At 31.9% G+C, this 12,849-nt stretch overlaps 1 protein-coding gene across 1 annotated transcript in view; it reads right to left on the bottom strand.

Moving 5' to 3' along the window:
- The window catches only part of LOC136040031 (transmembrane protein 94-like), a 273,850-nt gene that overhangs the window by 109,822 nt on the left and 151,179 nt on the right, over positions 1-12,849 (bottom strand). The gene's annotated exons all lie outside the window — the stretch shown is intronic.

The following is a 12,849-nucleotide window of genomic DNA, read 5'->3' as shown; positions in this document are numbered from 1 at the left end:
GGACAAAAAACTAAAAAAAAAGGCAAAAACTACAAAAAAACTAAAAACTAATAAAAAAAATAAAAAAGCTAAAAAACTAAAAAAAACTAAAAAAAGGTAAAAAACTAAAAAAACTAAAAACTAAAAAAAAAACTAAAAAAGGTAAAAACTAAAAGAACTAAAAAAGAAAAAAATAAATGACGACACTCAAAGAGAAAGCGACCAGGACAAAAGGAATGTTCGATTAGCAATCAACAAAGCACCGGGACACAGGGAGTATAAATGACGACCAGGACACAAGTAAAAAAAAAAATTAACAAAACTAAAAAGAAGGTAAAAACTACAAAAAAACTAAAAAGAAAAAAAAACTAAAAACTAATAAAAAAACTAAAAAATCTAAAAATCTAAATAAACTAAAAAAGAAAAAAAAAGGAAAAAAATAAAGGAGAAAAACAAAACTAAAAAACGAATGTATATACAGACCGGTACACCGGGATACAAATGACGACCGGGACACAGGGAATATAAATAACGACCGGGACACAGGGACACAACTACAACGGGGACACCGGGGGAAACAGGGGGATATAAATGACGACCGGGACAAAAAAACTAAAAAGAAATAAAAACTAAAAACTAATAAAAAAAACTAAAAAATCTAAAAATCTAAATAAGCTAAAAAAGAAAAAAAAAGGAAAAAAATAAAGGAGAAAAACAAAACTAAAAAACGAATGTATATACAGACCGGGACACCGGGATACAAATGATGACCGGGACCCGGGACACAGGGAATATAAATGACGACCGGGACACAGGGACACAACTACAACGGGGACACCGGGGGAAACAGGGGGATAACCTGACAATCTATTTATATGCAAAGACAATGGGACAGCAAAGAATGTTGTATATTCGTAAGTTTTACGTAGTTAAAACCATATATATATATATATATATCTATATTCACAGGTGGGACATAGGGACACAACTACAATGGCGCGTAACTATTATGGCGCGTAACGACTTACGCGCGCGGGGGGGCTTGGGGGGGGCGCGAAGCGCCCCCACCAACTAGGTGTTGGGGTGGCGCGAAGCGCCACCCCAACAGCTAGTATATATATAAAAATAAGTTGTCTGTCCGTTACGCTAGAGTATATCTTCTATATATATAAAAGAAAACAAACTAGAATGTAAAAACTGGAAATTGTATAAATATTTCGAAATATTTTGACAATAGATAAAAGTAATTCGAAAAAGAAAAATGGTAAAAAACTAAAAAAAACTAAGAGAAAAAACTAAAAAAAAAAAAAATTAAAAATTAAAAAAATTAAAAAAAGAAAAAACCTAAAAAGAAAAAACGTAAAAAAATAAAAAAGATAAAAAACTAAAAAAAAACTAAAAAAGCTAAAAACTAAAAAAAGAAAAAACTAAAAAAAAGCTGAGAATTGCACAAATATTTCAATATATTTTGACAATAGATTAAAGTAATTCGAAAACCTTAAAACAGATACCCCAATCACTTTAAATTAATCAAGTATTCAATAATACAAAATGTAGTAGCAGTTACCGTAGTACATTGGCTTTGATACTCTCTTTCGAATTCGAAGGATGTGAGTTCAAGCCACTTTGCGGTAATCTACTGGACATCCAATTACTGCTGGAAATACAAACTCTGGTTCTTTATATATAGATATACTAGCTCCAACACCTAGTTGGTGGGGGCGCTTCACGCCCCCCCCAAGCCCCCCCGCGCGCGTAAGTCGTTACGCGCCATTGTAGTTGTGTCCCTATGTCCCACCTGTGAATATAGATATATATATATATATATATATATATATATATATATATATATATATATATATATATATGTTTTTAACTACGTAAAACTTGCGAATCTACAACATTCTTTGCTGTCCCATTGTCTGTGCATATAAATAGATTGTCAGGTTTACCGACTCTTGAACATGCAACATATAATGGTCCATGGGAAAACAATCCGTATTCAGATCTATACCTCATGATTCTAATGATTGCCCTTGAGCTTTGTTGATGGTGATTGCTAATCGACCATTCCCTGAGTCGCCATCGTCATTTATATATCCCCCTGTGCACCCCGGCGTCCCCTTTGTAGTTATGTCCCTGTGTCCCGGTCGTCATTTATATTCCCTGTGTCCCGGTCGTCATTTGTGTCCCGGTGTTCCAGTCTGTGATTTCTCTTTGAGTGTCCCGGGCGTCATTTATATTCCTTGTGTCCCAGTGTCCCGGTCGTCATTTATATCCCCCTGTGCCCCCCGGCGTCCCCATTGTAGTTGTGTCCCTGTGTCCCTGTCGTCATTTATATTCCCTGTGTCCCGGTCGTCATTTGTATCCCGGTGTCCCGGTCTGTATATACATTCGTTTTTTAGTTTTGTTTTTCTCCTTTATTTTTTTCCTTTTTTCTTTTTTTTCTTTTTTAGTTTATTTAGATTTTTAGATTTTTTTATATTTATTAATATTTTTTTAGTTTTCTTTTTCTCTTATTTTTCAGTTTTTTCCTTTTTTTTAGTTTTTTCTTTTTTAGTTTTTAGTTTTTTTTTTGTTTTTTACCTTTTTTTAGTTTTTTTAGTTTTTTTAGTTTTTTAGCTTTTTTAGTTTTTTTATTAGTTTTTAGTTTTTTTTTAGTTTTTGCCTTTTTTTAGTTTTTTCAGTTTTTTTTAGTTTTTAGTTTTTTACCTTTTTTTAGTTTTTTTTAGTTTTTTAGCTTTTTTAGCTTTTTTTTCTTTTTAGTTTTTTTTTGTAGTTTTTACCTTTTTTAGTTTTTTTTCTTCTTTTGTATTAGTGTGAAATAATTCAGACGTCATATGCGGACAAACCCGACGTCACTCGACAGACAGACAGACAGACATAACCCACAAACAACTTATTTTTATATATATTTATTCATATTTTTTTAGTTTTCTTTTTCTCTTTTATTTTTCAGTTTTTTCTTTTTTTTAGTTTTTTTCTTTTTTAGTTTTTAGTTTTTTTTAGTTTTTTACCTTTTTTTAGTTTTTTTTTAGTTTTTTTAGTTTTTTAGCTTTTTTAGTTTTTTTATTAGTTTTTATTTTTTTTGTAGTTTTTGCCTTTTTTTATTTTTTTCAGTTTTTTTTTAGTTATTAGATTTTTACCTTTTTTTAGTTTTTTTTAGTTTTTTAGCTTTTTTAGTTTTTTTTTCTTTTTAGTTTTTTTTTGTAGTTTTTACCTTTTTTAGTTTTTTTCTTCTTTTGTATTAGTGTGAAATAATTCAGACGTCATATGCGGACAAACATGACGTCACCTGATCCATCCACAGATCCACACACAGACAACTTATTTTTCTTTTTCTCTTATTTTTCAGTTTTTTCCTTTTTTTTAGTTTTTTCTTTTTTAGTTTTTAGTTTTTTTTGTTTTTTACCTTTTTTTAGTTTTTTTAGTTTTTTAGCTTTTTTAGTTTTTTTATTAGTTTTTAGTTTTTTTTTAGTTTTTGCCTTTTTTTAGTTTTTTCAGTTTTTTTAGTTTTTAGTTTTTTACCTTTTTTTAGTTTTTTTTAGTTTTTTAGCTTTTTTAGTTTTTTTTCTTTTTAGTTTTTTTTTTTAATTTTTAATTTTTTAGTTTTTTTCTTTTTAGTTTCTTTTTAGTTTTTTACCATTTTTCTTTTTTCGAATTACTTTAATCAATTATCAAAATATTTCGAAATATTTATGCTATTTCCAGTTTTTACATTTTAGTTTGTTTTCTTTTATATATATAGAAGATATAATCTGGCGTAACGGACAGACAACTTATTTTTATATATATAGATATATAATAAGCTAAAATAAAGGTAAAAACCAATATAAAACTAAAAAGAAAACTGAAAAAACTAAAAAAATGCAAAAACTACAAAAAAACTAAAAACTAATAAAAACAGTAAAAAAGCTAAAAAACTAAAAAAACTAAAAAAACTAAAAAAAGGTAAAAAACTAAAAAAAAATAAAAAATAAAAAAAACTAAAAAAAAGGAAAAAACTGAAAAATAAGCTAAAATAAAGGTAAAAACCAATAAAAAACTAAAAAGAAAAAAAGGAAAAAACTAAAAAAAATTTTCATCTAAAAAACTAAAAAAAACTAAAAAAGGTAAAAACTAAAAGAACTAAAAAAGAAAAAAATAAATGACGACACTCAAAGAGAAAGCGACCAGGACAAAAGGAATGTTCGATTAGCAATCAACAAAGCACCGGGACACAGGGAGTATAAATGACGACCAGGACATAAGTAAAAAAAAACTAACAAAACTAAAAAGAAGGTAAAAACTACAAAAAAACTAAAAAGAAAAAAACTAAAAAAAGGCAAAAACTACAAAAAAAACTAAAAACTAATAAAAAAGCTAAAAAACTAAAAAAACTAAAAAAAGGCAAAAACTACAAAAAAAACTAAAAACTAATAAAAAAGCTAAAAAACTAAAAAAAGGTAAAAAACTAAAAAAACTAAAAACTAAAAAAAACTAAAAAAAAGGAAAAAACTGAAAAATAAGCTAAAATAAAGGTAAAAACCAATAAAAAACTAAAAAAAAAAACTGAAAAAACTAAAAAAAGGCAAAAACTACAAAAAAAACTAAAAACTAATAAAAAAAGTAAAAAAGCTAAAAAACTAAAAAAATAAAAAAAATAAAAAAAGGTAAAAAACTAAAAAACAATAAAAAATAAAAAAAACTAAAAAAAAGGAAAAAACTGAAAAATAAGCTAAAATAAAGGTAAAAACCAATAAAAAACTAAAAAGAAAAAAAGGAAAAAACTAAAAAAAAATTTCATCTAAAAAACTAAAAAAAAACTAAAAAAGGTAAAAACTAAAAGAACTAAAAAAGAAAAAAATAAATGACGACACTCAAAGAGAAAGCGACCAGGACAAAAGGAATGTTCGATTAGCAATCAACAAAGCACCGGGACACAGGGAGTATAAATGACGACCAGGACATAAGTAAAAAAAAAAACTAACAAAACTAAAAAGAAGGTAAAAACTACAAAAAAACTAAAAAGAAAAAAAAAACTAAAAACTAATAAAAAAACTAAAAAATCTAAAAATCTAAATAAACTAAAAAAGAAAAAAAAAGGAAAAAAATAAAGGAGAAAAACAAAACTAAACAACGAATGTATATACAGACCGGGACACCGGGATACAAATGACGACCGGGACACAGGGAATATAAATGACGACCGGGACACAGGGACACAACTACAACGGGGACACCGGGGGAAACAGGGGGATATAAATGACGACCGGGACACCGGGACAGGGAATGGTCGATTAGCAATCACCATCAACAAAGCTCAAGGGCAATCATTAGAATCATGAGGTATAGATCTGAATACAGATTGTTTTCCCATGGACCATTATATGTTGCATGTTCAAGAGTCGGTAAACCTGACAATCTATTTATATGCAAAGACAATGGGACAGCAAAGAATGTTGTATATTCGCAAGTTTTACGTAGTTAAAGCCATATATATATATATATATATATATATATATATATATATATATATCTATATATATAAAAATAAGTTGTCTGTGGATGGATGGATGGATGTGTCAGGTGACGTCACCTGAAAAAACTGGATCAGGTGACGTCAAAACTGAAAAAACTAAAAAAAGGCAAAAACTACAAAAAAAACTAAAAACTAATAAAAAAAATAAAAAAGCTAAAAAACTAAAAAAACTATAAAGGTAAAAACCAATAAAAAACTAAAAAAAAAACTGAAAAAACTAAAAAAAGGCAAAAACTACAAAAAAAACTAAAAACTAATAAAAAAAGTAAAAAAGCTAAAAAACTAAAAAAACTAAAAAAAGGTAAAAAACTAAAAAAAATAAAAAATAAAAAAAACTAAAAAAAAGGAAAAAACTGAAAAATAAGCTAAAATAAAGGTAAAAACCAATAAAAAACTAAAAAAAAAAAGGAAAAAACTAATAAATGACGACACTCAAAGAGAAAAAAAAGGCAAAAACTACAAAAAAAACTAAAAACTAATAAAAAAAATAAAAAAGCTAAAAAACTAAAAAAACTAAAAAAAGGCAAAAACTACAAAAAAAACTAAAAACTAATAAAAAAGCTAAAAAACTAAAAAAACTAAAAAAAGGCAAAAACTACAAAAAAACTAAAACTAATAAAAAAAATAAAAAAGCTAAAAAACTAAAAAAAAACTAAAAAAACTAAAAAAAGGTAAAAAACTAAAAAAACTAAAAACAAAAAAAAACTAAAAAAGGTAAAAACTAAAAGAACTAAAAAAGAAAAAAATAAATGACGACACTCAAAGAGAAAGCGACCAGGACAAAAGGAATGTTCGATTAGCAATCAACAAAGCACCGGGACACAGGGAGTATAAATGACGACCCGGGGGAAACAGGGGGATATAAATGACGACCGGGACAAAAAAACTAAAAAGAAAAAAAAACTAAAAACTAATAAAAAAACTAAAAAATCTAAAAATCTAAATAAGCTAAAAAAGAAAAAAAAAGGAAAAAAATAAAGGAGAAAAACAAAACTAAAAAACGAATGTATATACAGACCGGGACACCGGGATACAAATGACGACCGGGACCCGGGACACAGGGAATATAAATGACGACCGGGACACAGGGACACAACTACAACGGGGACACCGGGGGAAACAGGGGGATGTAAATGACGACCGGGACACCGGGACAGGGAATGGTCGATTAGCAATCACCATCAACAAAGCTCAAGGGCAATCATTAGAATCATGAGGTATAGATCTGAATACAGATTGTTTTCCCATGGACCATTATATGTTGCATGTTCAAGAGTCGGTAAACCTGACAATCTATTTATATGCAAAGACAATGGGACAGCAAAGAATGTTGTATATTCGCAAGTTTTACGTAGTTAAAACCATATATATATATATCTATCTATATTCACAGGTGGGACATAGGGACACAACTACAATGGCGCGTAACTATTATGGCGCGTAACGACTTACGCGCGCGGGGGGGCTTGGGGGGGGCGCGAAGCGCCCCCACCAACTAGGTGTTGGGGTGGCGCGAAGCGCCACCCCAACAGCTAGTATATATATATATTATATATCTATCTATATATATAAAAATAAGTTGTCTGTCTGTGGATGTGTGGATGGATGTGTGGATGGATGTGTCAGGTGACGTCACCTGAAAAAACTGGATTAGGTGACGTCAAAACTGAAAAAACTAAAAAAAGGCAAAAACTACAAAAAAAACTAAAAACTAATAAAAAAAATAAAAAAGCTAAAAAACTAAAAAAACTATAAAGGTAAAAACCAATAAAAAACTAAAAAAAAAACTGAAAAAACTAAAAAAAGGCAAAAACTACAAAAAAAAAACTAAAAACTAATAAAAAAAGTAAAAAAGCTAAAAAACTAAAAAAACTAAAAAAACTAAAAAAAGGTAAAAAACTAAAAAAAATTAAAAATAAAAAAAAACTAAAAAAAAGGAAAAAACTGAAAAATAAGCTAAAATAAAGGTAAAAACCAATAAAAAACTAAAAAAAAAAGGAAAAAACTAATAAATGACGACACTCAAAGAGAAAGCGACCAGGACAAAAAACTAAAAAAAAAGGCAAAAACTACAAAAAAACTAAAAACTAATAAAAAAAATAAAAAAGCTAAAAAACTAAAAAAACTAAAAAAAGGTAAAAAACTAAAAAAACTAAAAACTAAAACAAAACTAAAAAAGGTAAAAACTAAAAGAACTAAAAAGAAAAAAATAAATGACGACACTCAAAGAGAAAGCGACCAGGACAAAAGGAATGTTCGATTAGCAATCAACAAAGCACCGGGACACAGGGAGTATAAATGACGACCAGGACACAAGTAAAAAAAAAAATTAACAAAACTAAAAAGAAGGTAAAAACTACAAAAAAACTAAAAAGAAAAAAAAACTAAAAACTAATAAAAAAACTAAAAAATCTAAAAATCTAAATAAACTAAAAAAGAAAAAAAAAGGAAAAAAATAAAGGAGAAAAACAAAACTAAAAAACGAATGTATATACAGACCGGTACACCGGGATACAAATGACGACCGGGACACAGGGAATATAAATAACGACCGGGACACAGGGACACAACTACAACGGGGACACCGGGGGAAACAGGGGGATATAAATGACGACCGGGACAAAAAAACTAAAAAGAAATAAAAACTAAAAACTAATAAAAAAAACTAAAAAATCTAAAAATCTAAATAAGCTAAAAAAGAAAAAAAAGGAAAAAAATAAAGGAGAAAAACAAAACTAAAAAACGAATGTATATACAGACCGGGACACCGGGATACAAATGATGACCGGGACCCGGGACACAGGGAATATAAATGACGACCGGGACACAGGGACACAACTACAACGGGGACACCGGGGGAAACAGGGGGATAACCTGACAATCTATTTATATGCAAAGACAATGGGACAGCAAAGAATGTTGTATATTCGCAAGTTTTACGTAGTTAAAACCATATATATATATATATATCTATATTCACAGGTGGGACATAGGGACACAACTACAATGGCGCGTAACTATTATGGCGCGTAACGACTTACGCGCGCGGGGGGGCTTGGGGGGGGCGCGAAGCGCCCCCACCAACTAGGTGTTGGGTGGCGCGAAGCGCCACCCCAACAGCTAGTATATATATATATATATATATATATATATATATATATATATATATATATATATATATATATATATATATATATATATATATATATATATATATATATATATATATAATATATATATATATATATATATATATATATATATATATATATATATATATATCTATATTCAGAGGTGGGACATAGGGACACAACTACAATGGCGCGTAACTATTATGGCGCGTAACGACTTACGCGCGCGGGGGGGCTTGGGGGGGGCGCGAAGCGCCCCCACCAACTAGGTGTTGGGGTGGCGCGAAGCGCCACCCCAACAGCTAGTATATATATATATATATATATATATATGAAGGCGTGCCGAGGAATTACAAGAACAGCAAGAAATCAGGCTTGCTGCTGATAGAGAAATTAAGAAAAAAAAGCGTGCCGAGGAATCACAAGAACAGCAAGAAATCAGGCTTGCTGCTGATAGAGAAAGTAAGAAAAGAAAGCGTGCCGAGGAATCAGAGCAACCTGAAAGTTATCGCCTGGCATTCAGGTACAACCCAGTCGATGATTATAGCTTGAGTAGATGTGTTCAAATCGGGACAATGTCTAAAATTTGTCCCTATTGCAAGGCCTTGAAATTCAATGGTGAAACAATGGGAATGTGTTGCGCCTCAGGAAAAGTTAAACTTCCTCTATTGGCTGCACCACCAGAGCCATTGAAGACCTTACTGGAACTACGTCAGAATCTAAGCGTTATTTGTCAAAAATCAGAAAATACAACTCATGTTTCCAAATGACGTCGTTTGGAGCCCAAATCGAAAATCCAGATCAATTTATGTCTACTTTCAAAGTAAAAGGCAAATTTATCATAGAGCAGGGTCCCTTCTACCATTCTCAGGCGAAAATCATAAATTTTTACAATTGTACTTCATCAGTGATAGAAATTCTGAATTGAATGCACGTTGCAAAATTTCTCCCAACGTTGAAAGGAAAATCGTTTCCCAATTGCAACATCTTTTCCACGAAAATAATAATTTAGTGCGTCTGTTCAAAACAGCCATCGATTTGATGCCTACTGATACGCATAAAATTGTTATTTCCGCTGACAAAACGCCTCCTGGCCAACATGTGCGTAGATACAATGCTCCAACTATCGACGAAGTGGCAATCGTTATGGTCGGTGATCAGTTTTTACCTCGAGATATTATTCTTCATAAGCGAAACGCTCAGTTGTTAAGAATTGCTGAAACTCATCGATGCTACGATGCCCTACAATATCCTATCATTTTTTGGGATGGAGCCGACGGCTATCACTTTAATATTAAATTGATGAATCCAGCCACTAACAAAGAAATGAATAAGAAATGCAGTGCAATGCATTATTATTCCTATAGACTAATGATTCGGCAGGATGAAGAAAATTATATTTTAAAATGCCGTGAATTGTTTCACCAATTCGTCGTTGATATGTATGCTAAAATTGAATCAGAACGTTTGCTATATATCCACCTGAATCAGACCAAGCTCCGCTCTGAACAATACATTCATTTGCGAGATGCAGTTATAAATGACGGTAATACCACAAACGTTGGAAGATTAACAATTTTACCTTCGTCATATGCTGGCAGTACCCGTCATATGCATGAATATGCTCAAGATGCTATTGCGTATGTTCGTCTCTATGGTCGTCCAGATTTATTTATTACATTTACATGTAATCAATCTTGGGACGAGATACTGCAGCTTTTACTTCAAGGACAATCGGCGGTTCATAGGCATGACATTACGGCCCGTGTCTTCCGGCAAAAGTTGAAATCACTGATAAACTACATTGTAAAACTTGAAGTGTTTGGGTCAGTGCGATGCTGGATGTACTCAGTGGAATGGCAAAAACGAGGTTTGCCACACGCACATATACTAATCTGGCTACATAAAAAAATTACTTCGAACGAAATTGATGATGTGATTTCCGCTGAAATACCTGATAAAAATGTCGAAAAGGGGTTACATGATATTATTGTAAAAAATATGATACATGGACCTTGCGGTGCACTGAACGAAAATTCACCATGCATGGCCAAAGGAAGGTGCACAAAGCAATATCCTCGACTTTTAGTATCAAACACAATTACTGGCAATGATGGTTACCCACAATATAGAAGAAGATCTACTGAAGATGGCGGTAAAATAGCAATAATAAAGAAGCGTAACGGTACCACCATCGAAGTAGATAACCAGTGGGTTGTTCCATATTCCCCATTATTATCAAAAACATTTAATGCACACATAAACGTTGAATACTGTAACTCCGTAAAGGCAATCAAATACATATGTAAATACGTCAACAAAGGCAGTGACATGGCAGTTTTTGGCTTGCAGCCGAAATCAAAGATTTCGATGAAATCGCACAATATCAGGCTGGAAGATACATAAGCAGTAATGAAGCTGTTTGGCGAATTCTTTCATTTCCGATACATGAACGTAGTCCAGCTGTTGTTCACTTAGCGGTACATTTACAGAATGGTCAACGTGTTTATTTCACGGAAACCAACGTGCAACAAAGAGTCCTGAATCCACCGGATACAACATTAACAGCTTTTTTTTCGCTTTGCAAAAATGATTCTTTTGCAAAAAAACTGCTGTATACTGAAGTGCCTTCGTATTACACGTGGAATACTAAAAATAAAGTATTTGAACGTCGAAAACAGGGTAAGTCAGTCGACGGCCAACCTACCATCTTCAAAGATACCACGAATGGAAGACTCTACACCGTTCACCCCAATCAACATGAATGCTTCTTTCAACGCCTGCTTTTGGTGAATGTACCCGGTCCGACATCCTTTGAGTATTTTGAGGACTGTAAATGGTACTATACATGACACTTACCGTAGTGCATGCCAAGCTCTGAATTTATTGGAGAATGACCAACACTGGGATAACTGCATCAATGACGCGTGCGAAACGTCAACCCCAAGTCAAATTCGTGCATTGTTTGGCATCATTTTAACAACTTGCTCTCCATCAGCTCCTACAGAGTTATGGGAAAAATATAAGTCAAAAATGTCCGAAGATATACTCCATCGAAAACAGTTAGAGACGTCAGATATGACTTTTGATTTTACATCAGAAATTTATAACTACACTTTAGTTGTTATAGAAGATTTGTGCGTACGTTTGGCAAACAAACCTCTTCAGGATTTGGGAATGCCTTCACCTAACCGTATCGCTGCTATTTCGACATGTGTAGAATTGGATCGTGAACAAAGTTACAGTACGAGTGATCTATTGTCGTATGTACAAAATAACATTTCCAAGTTAACGTCGGAACAAAAAGACATTTATGATACGATAATGCATTGTGTCGATAACAACGTTGGAGAAATTTTCTTTTTGGATGCGCCAGGATGTACTGGTAAAACGTTTGTGATAAAACTGATTCTGGCATCAATTCGATCAAAAAATGATATAGCGTTGGCAATTGCGTCGTCCGGAATAGCCGCAACATTGCTGCCTGGTGGAAGAACTGCTCATTCCGCTTTGAAATTGCCTCTGAACTTGCATTCTACAGAAACTCCCACGTGCAATATTTCCAAATCATCTGGGATGGGTAAAGTATTGCAGCAATGCAAACTTATTATTTGGGATGAGTGCACAATGGCACACAAAAAATCGCTCGAAGCTCTGGATCAATGCTTGAAAGATTTGCGAGGGAAGTCGAAACCCTTTGACAGCACATTAATATTGCTTGCGGGAGATTTCAGGCAAAAATTACCTATAATACCTAGATCAACTCCTGCAGACGAAATGAATGCTTGCCTGAAAAATTCTAATTTATGGGCACACGTAAAAACATTAAAATTAACTACAAATATGCGTGTCCGATTGCAAAACGATGACTCTGGTCAAACATTTTCAGATCAATCGCTGGCAATGGGAAACGGAAAGCTCCCAGTAGACTCAATTTCAGGACGTATACAACTACCTGCTGATTTCTGTAATTTAGTGACGTCCAAAAATGAATTGATTGAAAAAGTATTTCCGAATATTCTAAAAAATTATAAAAATAATAAATGGCTAAGTGAAAGAGCGATTCTCGCACCCAAAAATATAGACATCCACGAAATCAACAATATTGTTTTGACCGAGATTCGAGACCAGGCAGTCCTTTACAAGTCAGTCGACACAGTTTTGGAACCAAATGAAGCGGTTAATTATCCATCTGAATTTTTAAATTCCATAGATCTT

This window comes from Artemia franciscana, chromosome 20 (assembly GCF_032884065.1).
Source record: "Artemia franciscana chromosome 20, ASM3288406v1, whole genome shotgun sequence".
NCBI lineage: Eukaryota > Metazoa > Arthropoda > Branchiopoda > Anostraca > Artemiidae > Artemia > Artemia franciscana.
The sequence above is the reverse complement of the archived record's forward strand: the minus strand, read 5'-3'. Positions and strand labels throughout refer to the sequence as shown.